Source organism: Maniola jurtina, chromosome 5 (genome assembly GCF_905333055.1).
Source record: "Maniola jurtina chromosome 5, ilManJurt1.1, whole genome shotgun sequence".
Lineage (NCBI taxonomy): Eukaryota > Metazoa > Arthropoda > Insecta > Lepidoptera > Nymphalidae > Maniola > Maniola jurtina.
The window spans coordinates 10,673,960-10,690,293 of record NC_060033.1 but is presented as its reverse complement, the minus strand read 5'-3'; the positions used below and the strand labels follow the sequence as shown (position 1 = coordinate 10,690,293).

Genomic DNA, 16,334 nt, shown 5'->3' with positions numbered 1-16,334 from the left:
ATATAGGGTACTTTCCAGTTCCCGTTGACCTAGAATCATGAATCAATGTCTTGTAGCACAAACAAAGCTAAAAATCCAAAAATCGTGAAAGATCGTGGTTTTTTCTGTAAAAAAAATCATAAGTGTTATTTTTTATACTAACGATGGCACGGAACTCTTCGTGTGCAAATCCGAGTCGCACTTGACCGGGTTTTATTCTTACTCAGTGCCATTATATCAGAAATAGGTCACTTAAAATCATTTTACACTAATTGTACCCTTCTCCTTTACTTCAAGTAGGCTACTACCTATTTTATTGTACAGTAAAAGTAGTAGAGTACTTTAATATAAAGCTCGATGTGAGCTGCCCTTTATTTCGAGCGGAACTTGGAAGGGGTTTCAAAGTTGTTGAGAATCGGATTAGTATGGTTTTAATTTATTTTTATTCTTGGAAAGCATTTGTAAGAAGATTTGTTTACAAAGAGGTTTAAGATAACTTGGTCAGATTCCGTAATCTTTTAAATACCTAGATACCTAGCTCTAAGGCCGATCTACAAACTTGCATGGTCAAACAGAATCATTATTTCTAGGTCCCACAGGTAGATTGTTCCTACATTTTTTCGGTTTCCGAACCTCAAAAGGAAAAAGGAAGGATCACTAGGATCACTTAGTTGTCTGTCTGTCGTGTCTGTCAATATTCATTTAGAAGACCTAAACTTATAGAATACTTGTTGATGACCTAGAATTTTGAAATTTTTCAGGTAGTAAAGTCTTATTGCACAAGTAAAGGGGAAAACTCCGAAACGCGTGAATTTGTGGTTACATTACAAAAATAATTAAAAAGTGTTATTTCTTGTACGATGGTACGGAATCTCTCGTGTGCGAATCCTATTGTAATAAATAGGTTCCTAGGCACAATAATAATGAGTCCATTAAATAATGAGCGTATTTTAATTAGAGAAGAAATTAGAGATGCTTTAACGAAAAAATCTTTAATAAAAGAATCTCTAATTTCTGTACCTCCTAGGTATTTCTATATTACCAATCAATGTGTTTCTACCCAACAGCACTTTAGCCGAGTATATAGGTAGCTATCATTATTGCTATACTTAAACGTTTTGTGATCAGTCACTTTTGTCTGTATATAATTACGATTGTATCTATTTTTTTTAGAATACAAAAGTTTATGTACTTAGGTTGATAAACGTACCTAATACCTATATTACATTATTCCAATACTTACATAGAAAAAAAATTAAGTAAGAGACTAATGTAGACTATTTTAAAATATCTATTTGATGCTTACCTGAGGAAATAGACATCATACTTTTACAGAATTCTGTAAAAGTAAACTGTAGAAAGTATAGTAATATCATTATTGTATAGAATTTGTGTAGTAAATGGCGCGACATGGCCAACATGAGTTGTCAAGTTTCCCGCCAAATGGCTATCCTGTGTTCGTTTAATGCGAATGTGTTGTAAGTAACGGCATGACGTATAAAGCCTGAAGAAAAGTAGCCATTTTAAAATAAAAACTCTTTTATGAGGTTATACCAACATACTCGTGAGGTACTTACTCAACCAAACCTAGCAGTAATGAACTATCTTTAGCTTTTGTTACTCTGCCCCGTAGCATTACCGCCGTAGCAATCACGTAGGCGCGTAGCACTGTAGCATGCATAACAATACAATCTACAATTTCTACAATGTTGAAGCGCAGAATATTAACTTTCTTAGGGTAAGTTGGCTAACAAAACAAGTAGCAACCTTATAATAAACAAATATACATATTACGAACTTCTATTTAATGAAAAACTCCTTAAAACGTAGAAATGGATAAGGCTCGTTGGGTTTAAGTTGTTGCTTAGATTAAAACACTCTATATTATAGCGTAGCAAGATCTCTCAATAGCGAAACAATACGTTATTATTTAGAGCCCAAAAATTATAACTTTCAGACACAATACTGATATACAGTCGTAAATATTTCGTACACACCATGGACTTCTTAGAAATGTGTTCATTTGTTTGTTATAATTTCCTAACACGTTTACTTACTGTTCTTCCTACTATCATCTTATCGTTAATTATATTTTTGTATAATGATAAGTATTGTTTTCTTTTATTCTCCGTCTAACGAAAACTCTTTATAACGCAATAAAATATCAAGTCCCTTCAATTTCGCTATATAGAGGTTGCACTGGATTTAATATTTTATAAATTGTACTATTATACCTAACTACCCATACTATAAATGCGAAAATGTGTTTGTTTATTGGTTTGTTTTTCAGTCTAGTTAACGACCTGGAAAGTGACATAGGCTATTATCCCGAAAAATCAAGCAGTCCTCACGTGATTTTAAAACCGTTTGCAAATCCACGCGGACCAAGTCGCGGGAATCAGCTAGTACCTGATAAAATTTCTTACAAAATATTAATTCGAATTTAAAATACTTTATTTTGAACCCTTTCAAGTCTAAAATGGATTACGACCTGATTTCTACTTAGATACGTACTCGAAGTGGCTAGTGGGTACTATTATGTAACTACCCACTTTCTCTTTGCAACATAACATTTCAAAGGGGTTGCAGAGTTCTTTTAAGTGAAAGCTTTTATTGCTCAAGTTGACTTAATAAAGAACAAGAGAATCTACTCGGTCTATTTACCGTGAAGTAGAAAATGGTATTATTATATACTATTCTAGACTAGAAAGGTGATGTTATTCTACTTTCTTATATACTCTGAAAAGCCAGTCGTATCGCTACAAACCTCAGCGTACTGTATCGCCCAAACGGATGAACCGATTTGAATGAGGTTTCTTTTATTTGAAAGCCTGTATAAACCAGATGGTTATTAGCTATGTTTCACGAAAATCTGTTCAACCATTTGAGAATGATTAGCTGTTTTCTCAATCGGTGTCGGGATTCAGTCATCCAGTGGACATTTTTTATATTAATGGTAAGTACTAGTAATAGTTGATTTATGCAACTATTAATTTTAAACTTTGTAAACTCATTTTAACGTTTATTCGACCCCCGCGTATCGCAAACCAATGAATATTTTAAATTGTTAATAAGGGCTTTGCTGAATATGTTTTATATAATATCTCAATCTAAACTCAAATTTAAATACGTAGCTTAGATAGCTACGTATTTAAATTTGTTATGCATAAAATACGTCTACTGAAGCTACCTTTTCCAAAATAGAATGAGCTAATTGGTACGTATACTATAGGCTTGCGCCTGAAGCAGCACATCATGGTAAGTGATCATTCACTTATAATAATATTATGGTTTCGAAAATATTACATAAATAAATTTAACTGTAATGTTGTTAATTGATTATACACCGCATTGCACTGGAACGCTAAATTGCTTAGCGGTACGGTTTTGGTTTTGCCGGTAGAGCGGGCGCAGATAGATAGATCATTTATCACAATGCGTCGTGGAATTTGACTCATTTTCCACGAGCTTGATTTGAATTTTATAGTTACACATTCAATAAGTTACGTATGAAGGTATCTATAACATATTTCGTGGAAAATAGTGAATATTATCTTGTTACCACTAGTTACATACCTACCTATTACAAGTAGGTAATGCAATATGCTTAATATAAGCCGCATTAACCTACAAAGCTATAAAATAAGATAAAGCTGTAACGTAATAACACGGTAAGAACTATCATATTATTTTTCTACTAAATGATGCCTGCGACTCCGTTCCTGTGGGTTTACTTAGATTTTGTAAAAATCCTGTAGGAACTACTTATTTGATTTTCCGGTATAAAAAGTAGCATATGTCTGTCTCCAGGATGCAAGCTATCTCTGTATCAAACGTCAAAATCGATTAAAAGGCTTGGCTGTGAAAAGACAGACATACATACTTTTGCATTTATATAAGTAATACCTATTAGGATGCATAATATATGGAAGTATGGATAATATTAGTAGGTACCTATAGGTTCTGTTCTGCCTTATGGATAGGTAATTTTAACTTACAGTGCCACTTTGTAGAGTGACTAGTGTGGTGCTTCTTCAGCGATAACAATACAAATATTTTGTTGATGTAGATCATCAACAGCATCATGATCAATCCATCGCCGGCTTACTTTAGAGCACGGGTCTTATCTCAGAGTGAGAAGGGTTTTAGCCATAGTGTACCACGCTGGCCAAGTGTGGATTGGCAGACTTCACGTTTGAGAACATTATGAAGTACTCTCAGACATTCAGGTTTCCTCACGATGTTTTCCAGTTTAATTACTTACTCAAAACGCCCATAACTCCGAAAAGTTAGAGGTGCGTGCCTGGAATCGAACCCCCGACCTCCGATTGGGAGGCGGACATCCTTACCAGTAGGCTATCACAGCTTGGATACCTGTCACCAATTATTATTTTATTATTTTAGCAGTGGCACTCTACCAAAGTTAAATACAACATAGACCTAAAGCTCACTGAATGAGCTAAAGCAATTAATCACAATCCGTTTGACTCGCTCCATTTTACCCCCGAACAATAAGTTTGACGAGCAGTGGCTTCAGTTTGACAAAGAGGGTATAAAGGAGATCGCACAAAGCCGCAACGTCCATCCGACCGTCCGACATTTGTTTCTTTGTTGCACCAGCTACATTACTCATCTACAGTATATAGGTGGCTATTTTATGGATCTAGAGACAGGGACATATTTAGGCGCATCATATCTTTACTAATACGCAGAGAAGCTTTCAGCTTTTATTAAATAAAACGAAGGTCTGGCACGCGCTGGCTCTCTCTCTTAATCTACGGAACTAATTATCCGATTCTGAAAATTCGTTCACTGATACAAGGATACAAATTATCCCTGAGTTCTAGACTATAAACTAAGTATAATATTTATTATGTATAATAATTAATATATGTATATGTAATTAATCTATACTAATAAATAAAATTGGAGTGTCTGTCTGTAATTTCGAAATAACTACCTCATATTAAGCTCATATGGTTATTTGAACGATACCAACACCGAATCACACGTTTTTAAAATTTTTGTCTGTCTGTCTGTCTGTATGTCTGTCTGTCTGTCTGTCTGTCTGTCTGTCTGTCTGTCTGTTTGAAAAGGCTAATCTTTGGAACGGCTGAACCGATTTTGACGGGATTTTCACAGACAAGTAGAGGATTGACCAGGGTGTAACATAGGCTACTTTTTTAACCGACTTTCAAAAAGGGAGTTGTGTTTTTCTACCTATGTACACCGAAATCTCCGAGATTTCTGAACCGATTTGCGTCATTTCTTTTTTAATCGATAGAAGAACTTTGCGACATTGTTTCATAAAAAATTTGGAGTCCAACTCCTCAATCCTGATGCTGCAGGGGATCTGACCAATCCACGCGGGCGAAGCTGCGGGCATCAGCTAGTTTCGAATAATTCTTTGCGACTTGGTACTATCCAATACTAGCTTCTCCTTTCAGCCAAGGTTGCCTGGTAGAGATTACTTACTCTAAGCAATAAGGCCGCCTTTGCACACAATTGTTTTTTCTGTTCTCTTCCTTGTGTTGTTCGTTTACATGTTTTTGTGTGCAATAAAGAATTCTATCTATCTATCTATCTATCTAATTCCTACGAACATGCGAAAAAAAGCTTGTAGGTAGCTAGGTTGTAAATCAATAATATTAGTTTGTGTATTACTGCAGCTATTTTAAAATTCTTTCATCATCTGAAAGGTACATTTACCTACTTCAGATTGGCATAGGGTGCTTATGTATGTAATGTATTATGTATGTAATTGAGATAGATTCAATTTGCGCGAAGTTGAATTGGAGCGGGCCGCTAGTTGCTTATAAACTTGATAACACAAATGGAATACAGAAAACACTTACATTACTTAATTGGACACTTTGCGCCTGTCCCTAATGTAACAAAATGTGAATGATGGAGGCTCCCATATATAATTCAGCAGCTGAGCTTCCCTTTGTCACACAACAGATGCGAGAGTGCTCGGCATTCCTGCTGAATGCTGACAGCATTATGCTGCTGTAATTACGCGTAGGTACATGCGGTTTTATATTATACTTGATTTATCAAACAGTATATCGCTGTTTATCAAACAGATAAAAGTACTTACCTAAATCCCATCCTAAAAGCCGTGATAGCCTAATGGTTAATGTATCCGCCACCAATTCAGGAGGTTGGGGGTTCGATCCCAACCGCTAATTTTTCAGAGATAGTTAGGTACGTTTAAAAAGAAAGGCTGACTAACTGACTGATCTATCATGCTTCTTAATTATTAATTTGTGTTTTTGTGTTCTCTTTGGTTTTTAAGTGTCTATTCGAAAAATAATAATGTGTTTATTTGTGTTTGTTTATCTTTTAGTAAAGTAGGTAGCTTTAAATAAAACTGTAGTATAAAGGTGTATGAGAGATATCGTTAGTGAATTAGTATTAAGTTATCTACAAATTAAGAGCCCCACCTCGCCAACAAACTGGCCAGAAATATTAAGAATATTGTATAAATTTTATGAAAAAAAAAACGCACAGCTCAAACTACTGGACGGACCGCACCAGCTGCAACTTGGCACGCAGATAGCCATTATTATTCATTCTTAGTGGACATCCATCGGTTGATGACAATGATGACTTAACGTACAAGCATCATTACCAACAAGTTTCACTGTTTTTAGCATTGAACTAGATTAATCTAGCTTTAAAATAACTTAAAAAGAAAAAAATCTTAAAAAGAAGTTTTATAGCTTATCTTGAGAAAGCTGACACAGCTTTATCTCAATAGCTGCAGGAAACTAGCGATATTAGGTTTAGTCACGTACTAGGTATGTACTCAAGCAGCAGCTTTTTTGTAACTTTTATGCCTCTTTGGCTATAAATTGCCTGCCTGTCTATTTATAACCCCGCCAGCCACCACTATACATTTAATGACGTCATAATTGTGGGAACTTTATCTTCCATCAATAATGATGTTATCTGCTGTAGTAGAAAATATATAGGTAGACCAGATTAGATTTTAAAAAGGTACCAAAAATCTATTTTTAACCCCTGACCCAAAAAGAGGGGTGTTATAAGTTTGACGTGTGTATCTGTGTATTTGTCTGTGGCATCGTAGCTCCTAAACTAATGAACCAATTTTAATTTAGTTTTTTTGTTTGAAAGGTGGCTTGATCGAGAGTGTTCTTAGCTATAATCCAAGAAAATCGGTTCATCCGTTTGAAAATTATCCGCTCTATTCTAGTTACTGTAACCTTAACTTGTCGGCAGTGTTATAAATTTTTAGTTTACACTTGTTGGCATTATAATTAGAGTAGGTATAAGGATGGGATTCCCGGTAGGGTCCTATTTGAAATGTACTATTTTCTAAATTGTCTTACGTCCCCACTGGATTTTAAAAAGGACCTACGTGGACACAATCGTCGGCATCATTTATTTAGTCTAGAGCTTGCATCTCGGAGACGAATATAGGCTACGTTTTATTCCGGAAAATCAAAGAATTCCCGCGGGATTTTTATAAAAGCTATATCCACACGGACAAAGTTGTGGGCATCTACTAGTGCTAAATAATTTATACAATGATTTTTTTAATATAGATACTTACTGCTTAGATTGTCACTCGTTTTTTTTGCTCGATTCTTACCTCAAAATATTCCGGATAAAAACAGACAAATAAGTTTTCTTGGGACAAAAGATATCATCAGGGGTTCGGACAGCTGTAGGTATTTTAGATTCGATTAAACTTAGAACTCTTTTAAGGTACTGGACGGCGAATCTGATAATATAAATTAGTTTTATTTGAGCAAAGATTTGGCATTAAGTAAGTTATTATAAATTACTGAAACTCTAAATTTGTATTTTACTAAATAATGTCCTAGGCCTAGTGGTTAAAACTTGAGGTTGGCCACGACACTAAAGTGCCTAGCAATGCATGACGTGATTTCTAATATTATTATTTTGAAGAAAATATAAAAAAATTAGACTACATATACCTACTTTGACGGAAGATTTTTTTATACTTTTATTACCTGCCCGGCTATCATGGGTAGTAGATAAAAATTAAATCCCCCGATTATATCCACTGATGTCATAGAATACAAGTGGATATAATCGGGGGATATAATTTTTATCTACTGCCCATGCTAGCCGGGCTGTCATCTTACCTCCCAAAGCCACCATGATCCAACTTCATCGTCGCTGATCTTTCCTCGTGTTGGAAACAAAACGAAGAGAATCTTTCAGCTTTTATAAAATAACGAAGATCTGGCACGCGCTGGCTCCTACTATGCATAATGTATACCTACTAGATTAGACTATAATATAACAACCGCCTTTGAGATGCATTTGACCGTAACTTTTGTTAGCATGCGGTTGGAACGCAAACACCCAGCCCCGCAGTACTGTCTTGTGAACATATTAATTTCCCTTGAACTAATATAGGGTAAGTAAATAATTCGTGTTTACATTTGCCTATATACGTCAACTTTGACAACTTCCCTGGTGCAATGACGACCGCTGTGGTCTTATAAGTTGGAGGTCCCGGGTTCTATTCCTGGCAGGGAAATTTGTGAATTTATAATTTCTAAATTGTCTCTAGTCCGGTCAAGTGGGAGGCTTCGGCCGTGGCTAGCTCGCCAAGCAATTTAGCGTTCCGGTGCGATGCCGCGTAGAAACATTTCAGGGTAGGGGAGACGTGCGCCCAAAGCGGTTATAATAGGCAAAGGCGGTCACGCTTCATTATTCGGTTATTTGAAATAATAGCGCGACATTGCCATTTTTGGCGCTTAAAGAATCGCCTCGCGCTGGGCAGTAATTCGGTAGTGGTGGGAATGATGGCGTGGGTATAGCGAGATACAGGTCGTTGTAATTATTACAATTTGACTTATTATACTGCACTTTGTATAATAAAATTAATAGCCGCAAATAAAACATTAGCTGCCCTAGGCTATTTTACTTTTAGTCAAAAATTGCCCAACATGCTTTCATAAAAGGTAGGTACCTACTTACCTAATCTGTTATTGTTATTCGAGGTATTTTACTAAAGTAAATAGAATGAGTGTTGCCTTTTCGACCATCGAGTAGGTACATCCACCCACCTCTATAAAGAGAAAAGATTCGTTATTTCCATAACATCTTCCCTGAAGCCGTGTTGCCTGGCTAATTAATATAAAACAGGAATCAGGATGCCCCGGGGGCATATTAATGAAGTTCCCAACAATTCCGACGTTGCGAGCAATTACAGACCGCTTATTTACTTGGGCTGATCCTGTTAAATTATATGTTTATTTATTACTCTCACGGTGAAAACCGACCGGTTAGGACGTCGACCTTCTTTTCGCGGGTCGGGGGTTGGATCCCGAGCAAGCACCTCTAATTTTTCGAAGTTGCTTGTTTTAACGGTGAAAGAAAACATGACGAGGAAACCTGCATACCTGAGAGTTCTCCATAATGTTGTCAAAGGTGTGTGATGTCTGTCAATCCGCACTCGGCTAGTGGTTGCTCGGTGATAGCCTAACCCTTCTTATTCTGATAGAAGACCCGTGTTCAATAGTGGGTCGGCGATGGGTTGCTAATGAATGATGATATAATTGATATGTACTTTGAACCAAATTTAAAGTTAAAACATAAACTCTTATTGTGTGACTCCATTACTGAAATAGATCTTAAAAATTGAAGGGGACTTTTTATTTGACGTATTTTTGGCTTTTTATGATCGCGGCAGTGAATTTTGCCCGCTATTCGTAGTAGGTGCTTAAAAAATTCATTATAATAATATGTTCTTTAATAACATCAAGATTTAAACAGAGCAGAAAAAATATTTCCTCATTCGTGTACTACCTAATTTCTCGGCATCGCTCTGTCAAATCTTTCTCTGGGAGGATCCTTGATAAACTCCACATATAGGTAGGCCCTATCTACCTGTCTTTTCCCTAAGCATTTATCTCTTTGGCAAATACTTCTCTAGGAAGGTTCTGAATACATTCAAAGTGTACTTACTACTTATCTTTCCCAAAAGCCGTATCATGTTTCTCGTTAATATTACAAGAGAATCACGAGACCATGGGGGCATATAATAAAGTTACCAGTTATTCAGATGTTCCGAGCAATTTACGGTAAGTACCCAGGTATGGTATGACCGGAACACGGAAAGACTACCCATTTAACCGGGCTCGTTTGGTATATTCGAAACTTTTATTTATCCTTTGAATAATGTTTATTACTTACGAGTATTTAGTTTTTTTATTCAGGTACAACTTAGCCTTTGACTACAATCTCACCTATTAGTAAGAGACGATGCAGTCTAAGATGGAAGCGGGCTTAACATAGAAGGGGTATAGCAGTTTTTTTAAACCCTTTGATTTCTACACGGTATCGTACCGCAACGCTATCACTTGGTAGGTATAACTGGTAATGTGTGGCACAGCTTTCGAAAATAAACGTTGTTTCTTTCGTTGTTTCTTTCTTGGCGGTACGGCTTTGCTGGTAGGGTGGTAACTAGCCACAACCGAAGCCTCCCACCAGACCAGACCAGTGATTACGAAATTATAAAATTCCATATCCCTTCCGGTAATCGAACCCGGGACGTCCCACTAATAAGACCACATGCCTTACCACTACGCCAGGGAGGTCAACTTTCGCCGTGCTGGCGTACCCTGAATTTGGCACACTACTTATAATTTAAATATAGAGGAAGTTAGCCATTCATTTATTTGCAATTAGAGGATGCCCGCGACTTCATCCGCGTGGATTTAGGTTTTAAAGATCCCGTGGGAACTGTTTGATTTTCCTGGATAAAAAGTTACCTATATCAATTACAGGGACGCCGGGATATAAACTAACCCTGTACCAAATTTCGTCAGAATCGATTAAACTGTTGGTCCGTGAATAGGTAGCAGATAGACAGACAAACAGACAGACACACTTTCGCATTTATAATATTATTAGTATGGATGGATGTACATTCTAAGAGATTAATAATTATTATTTACTTATAGATCCACGATGTTAAAGAGAGTGAACGCGGTGAGAACGTAATGAAATCATTAAAAGTTACGAGTAACATAAAGCTTAATATTGTTAACAAATTAATATGCGAGTAGGTGCGGGTAATTACGGCAAGCCATTAACAAGTGTAAATTAAAAATTTCACCCCCGACAATTGAAGTTTACAGTAACTAGAAAAGAGCTGATAACTTTCAAACGGCTGAACCGATTTTCTTGGATTATAGCTAAGAACACTCTCGATCAAGCCACCTTTTCAAACAAAAAAAAACTAAATTAAACTACTAAACTAACTAAATTAAAGTCAGTTCATTAGTTTAGGAGCTACGATGCCTCAGACAAATACACAGAGACACACGTCAAAAATAGGCAGAATAATAAAGAAATCTCTAATTTAGACGATACAAATATGGCCCCAAATAGCATATTAAGTACATAATTTCGTGGCAATTTATTTCACTCTACCTAGGGTATGTCATACGTCCCCTATTTCTCGTGAAATTTTTCAGTACATAAAATGAATAATAAATGCTTTTAAACTCCCACTCATTGTCCATTTAGACACGTGCACATTGTAAAACGTTAACAAAAACTTGAGGCGGCATTCTGACACGTTTCTGTTAAGGTATAGAGAAGATTTTCCTCTGTACCCATTTCCATTCTATTTCCTTTACCTTATGGTGTAAGTAATTCTACCAGGCTAAATTAAAGGTAAGAGATGATGAAATATTTAAAATAAAGTTTCTTCTGGGTACCAAAGAGTTATATACGTCCTGAAAAATCTTAACACAATCCTTATACCTTTGTATTAAGAACTATTTTGTAATTGAGTGAAAATCTGTTTAATATCCAATATGAGTAGGTAAATACTTAAGTGGTGAGAGACCATGGCAAGGCTTTTTGTCATGAATAATGGGTTTGTAGCGAGTTTTGTATGCTAAGGGAGGTAATTTTGTGATTTGTACTTAAATGCCTCCGTACTTTTTAAACCTAGTGGCACTCGTTTACTTATTAATCATACTTTTATTCTATCGCTAGTCTGTAATTTGAACTATAAGTACCTACCTATCTACTTACTTTCCTTTTTACTGGTTCTGTAGGTATACAATAACATAATGGCAATCCTGTTTAGTAATTTATTTTAATAAATACAAATCTAAACTACTACCTAGCTGCTACTATTTATCACATTTATCTACTATTGACAAAGACAATGCTATGCCCACGTATATCGAGCAGGACAAGGACAATGCTAATAACAAGTGTAAATTAAAAATTTATAACACCCCCGACGATCCAAAGTATTTGAGTTTTCCAAAACATCATTTTCAAATAAATAATTATGTATTTAGGCAACGTCCATCTTGACAGCTTGACATTTGTCTATTGACATAATATTATGAACCTAACGGTTATCTAACCTTCTTTTCTACAACAAAACTAGAAAAGAGCTGATAACTCTTAAACGGCTGAACCAATTTTTTTAGATTATAGCTAAGAACACTCTCGATCAAGCCACCTTTCAAACAAAAAAAACTAAATTAAAATCGGTTCATTCGTTTAGGCGCTACGATGCCACAGACAGATACACAGATACACAGATACACAGATACACAGATACACAGATACACAGATACACAGACACACAGATACACAGATACACACGTCAAACTTATAACACCCCTCTTTTTGGGTCGGGGGTTAAAAATAAAACCATGTCATAATTTTTAATAGTTTGTTTATTTCCAACTATTAGTATATCGAAACACATAAATAGTTTCATATTGAAAAACACCGAAAAACATTAACATAACTACTATGGAAAAACTAGGTAGGTAAGTACTTTACACATCTTTATGGTTAACACATTATTATAATAAGTTATAACCTAATCATTAACATTAAGAAGGCTCAGACTTTAAATTTTAGAGTCAAAATATTCATGCCATTTTCTGTGCACCAACAGGTTATAAATTAGCTCAGGTCTTGTTATATTGGAATTTTCCTCTACTGGGAAATGCGCATTGCCTAGGAGTGGGAGTATATCATTTCGGAACGATAATGTGTACCAATTAGGTAAGTAAGAGTACCTATATAGATAGGCATAACTGGCATCACCCATCATATACCTAGATAGGTTCTATCATATCCACCGACATGTATTGTACCTACCTACGGTACATGTCGGTGTTTATATCCAATATGAACTGCATCGGTAAAAGGCAGACAACTACAAGTAGGTTCTTATTAAATTCTCATAGAAACACTTCCCAATTTAATGCCGTGAGGGACATGATCATTATAATGAATAAAAGCCGATTCACACGCGCGCACGTACACGTGACACGTGCGTTGTGACGCGCGTGAATCCGTAGATATAAGTGCACGCATTAAGTCTACGCGAACGTTCACTCCACGGAAGCGGTATGTCATGTTTCATACAGTTCCATACATTGAAACGCAATGGTCTACGCTTACGTGACGCATACGCGGCCTGTGTGGCCGACGCTTTAATTTTCTGCTGAAAATGGCATGTGCATTTGACCCTACATAGAAAAATAGTTTTAAGATTACAACAAGTTACATTTAGGTCCATTATTAATATTATAATTAACTTTAATATGGTTTTTGTCAGTCAACTTCAGGTTTTTTTTACCTTTAAATAATAAGTTGACATAATATTAAAATCCCTAGAGTTATCTACTATTTTGTTCCTGTATAATAGGAAAATGTGCTGAAGGAAAAGATTTAGATTCGGAATTGACCGAGTTTTTCCAAAGAAAATATCCATAACACCTAATACTTATAAGTACTCGCATGATTACAATAACTATTGTTAACCAGACAGGTGTATTATATCAAACTACAATAACTCACGTAACGAATATTGTGCAAATAAATCGCACGAACCCATCTCTGATGTCGAACACAAAACGGCTGTAACCGCCAACACCAAGCCTGAAGCTGATAGACGATTGAACGAAATGTAAAAGAAAATTTATTTTTACTGAGGAATCAAAAGAAACTCATATTTTGTGAATACTAACAATACAAAGAATTATAAGAAAACATTTGATAGAAACCTTGGGACCTAAAATAAAAACTAAAAACTAGATATTGTACTTAAGAATATAGACACTCTATGAAAAGGTTAGAGAGGCATCGAAGTACATATATTTTGATATTGAGAAGTTTTCAAAGAGAACCTATGAAAAACAGTGAAGAAATTACTTTTAAAAACATAACTGATACAGACTGAAGGCATCACAAAATGTACTTACTTAGTGTTTCACCAAGTTTAGGTGAAACTTTTAACATTGAATAAAAAAACGGTCAAAATATTCTTCTTGCATGTAGAATAGTTAAATTTTTATTAGATACTCTTAAAGCTTATTTTTAAGACCATTGTCTTTCATATAATAAATTTATTTGCACTGCGTTACACAGTGGAAGATGTTTCTCTTGAATCTCTTCTCGTCTCTTTCTGTTACATCGGAAGACAATGATTTACATTTTTCTGTAGGTATATTTTAGTAGGTACCTACTTCATTTTTGATTTGTGTACTTTATAATTTTAACGTCATGTAAGCTCTCAAGATATGAAACTATATTATAATTATAATGAATACAACTTGCACGGAGGCCTTATCATAACAAAATTTAAACTGGTGTAGTTTGTAGTGCTTTCTCTTAAGGTATTATTAGATGATGCCTGCGCCTTCGTCCGTGTGGATTGGATTTTTTTGGAAATCCCGTGAGAAGACTGATTTTTAGGGTTCCGTACCCCAAAAGGAAAGGGGAACTCTTATAGGATCACTTTGTTGACTGTCTGTCTGTCTGTCTGTCTGTCTGCAAGAAAACCTATAGGGTACTTGCCTATGATTTCTATGAAGTAAACTAGAATTTCTGACAAACTTGCACCTCATGCCTCTAATTAATCAGATAACAAACTAGTCACTTGTGTAACTTATATTTCTGATATTAACTCAGGCACACCAACCGTGTCACGTCAATCAATTAGGAAAATTATACCAGTTAATTTGTGTCAATGGGATGGAAAGGGGTGTGTTCTCAACATTTCATAATTATACATATACGTAGGTATTACACAATCATTTACTAAAAGATTACCTTTGTAGTAGTAGTAGTAGTTGTAGTAAAGTAGATCATTATCTTGTTATACAACTTTTGATGCATAAAATTGTTGTTTAGTACTATAGGTAAGTATTATAATAGCCTGGATACTCTGATATCTAGGTACATAACCTTGAAAACATTTTAGTACTTATAAGTTTAGCTCGTAAGGTCCATGACCAAGCATTTTTAAGCTTGGTCTGTTTAAATAGCAGATTTTGGTTGGGTAGGTAAGTATACACTTAATCCCACGGTACATTAATCGTAGGCGTGAATTGCAAAATGTTGAATTGTAGGTACCTAAATTTAGTTACTTTACATAATTTTACATAGTAGAATTTTTTGGTATAGAACCTATTAATAGGCACAATTATTTTCTTTTGATTTTATACAAGTACGAAGACAATGAAAGATTACATAGTAATTAATACAATAGTTTAGTAGTTTCATTAACATTAATCTGTTTATTACGTTCTAAAGAGAAAAGAAGATAATCTACAGAAAAGAAATAGGAGACATATAAAATTCTAAAAGTGCTTTAACTGTGCCATAAAACTGATTTTATAATACTTTTGTCTTTTAAGTTAACGATTAATTTAATTAACATAGTATGGTTAATTTAATCTATTATTTTATGGCACAGATAAAATATAAAACAGATTGTACAATATAAAACCGTAGAAAGTTTCACATAGAAAAATATAGTTAGTATTCTAACAATAACATGTAGACTTACATATAAATTTTAATCATAACTATTAAGTTTTACCAAGCGTAATTTTTGTTTTATTTACTTAATACTGACATTTATTACATCTAAAGTCTAAACGAATCATAAAATTTAAATGGCATATAAGAAAATAACTGATCCACAATCTCATTAAAATTATGTCACCACGAAAAGACGACATTTGCTAATTCGCACGAGAGTTAAAATGTTATTGCATTAGGCTTGACGTTGACATCTTGTACCACATAGTCGAAATCTAACTCTAGTTGATAAATATTTTTTTAAAGTGCTGCTTACATGAATGATGTAAAGTTGATAGTTTCGATCAAGTAAGCAGATACTAATTTAGGCTGGTTTTACAGTAACGCTTACCATCCGGGCAGGTGATAAGCGCGCGGGTGGTAAGCGCGATGGCCGAATTGCCGTCAGCGCGGCCCATCCGCGCGACTATGTAACGATCCAAGAGTCGCAAAGCTCGTGGCCCGCGACGCTTACCAACCGCGCTGGCGAAAGC

The 16,334-nt window shown here is 35.3% G+C and overlaps 1 long non-coding RNA gene across 1 annotated transcript; it reads right to left on the bottom strand.

The window, feature by feature from the left end:
• Positions 1–1,105: 1,105 nt before the first annotated feature.
• LOC123865270 lies at positions 1,106–16,158 on the bottom strand. Its single transcript, XR_006795950.1, has 4 exons — positions 15,562–16,158; positions 12,622–12,627; positions 12,030–12,037; positions 1,106–1,117 (listed from the first exon to the last, which is right to left on the bottom strand). It is a non-coding gene; the product is annotated as an uncharacterized LOC123865270 (long non-coding RNA).
• Between the last annotated feature and the right edge of the window lie 176 nt (positions 16,159–16,334).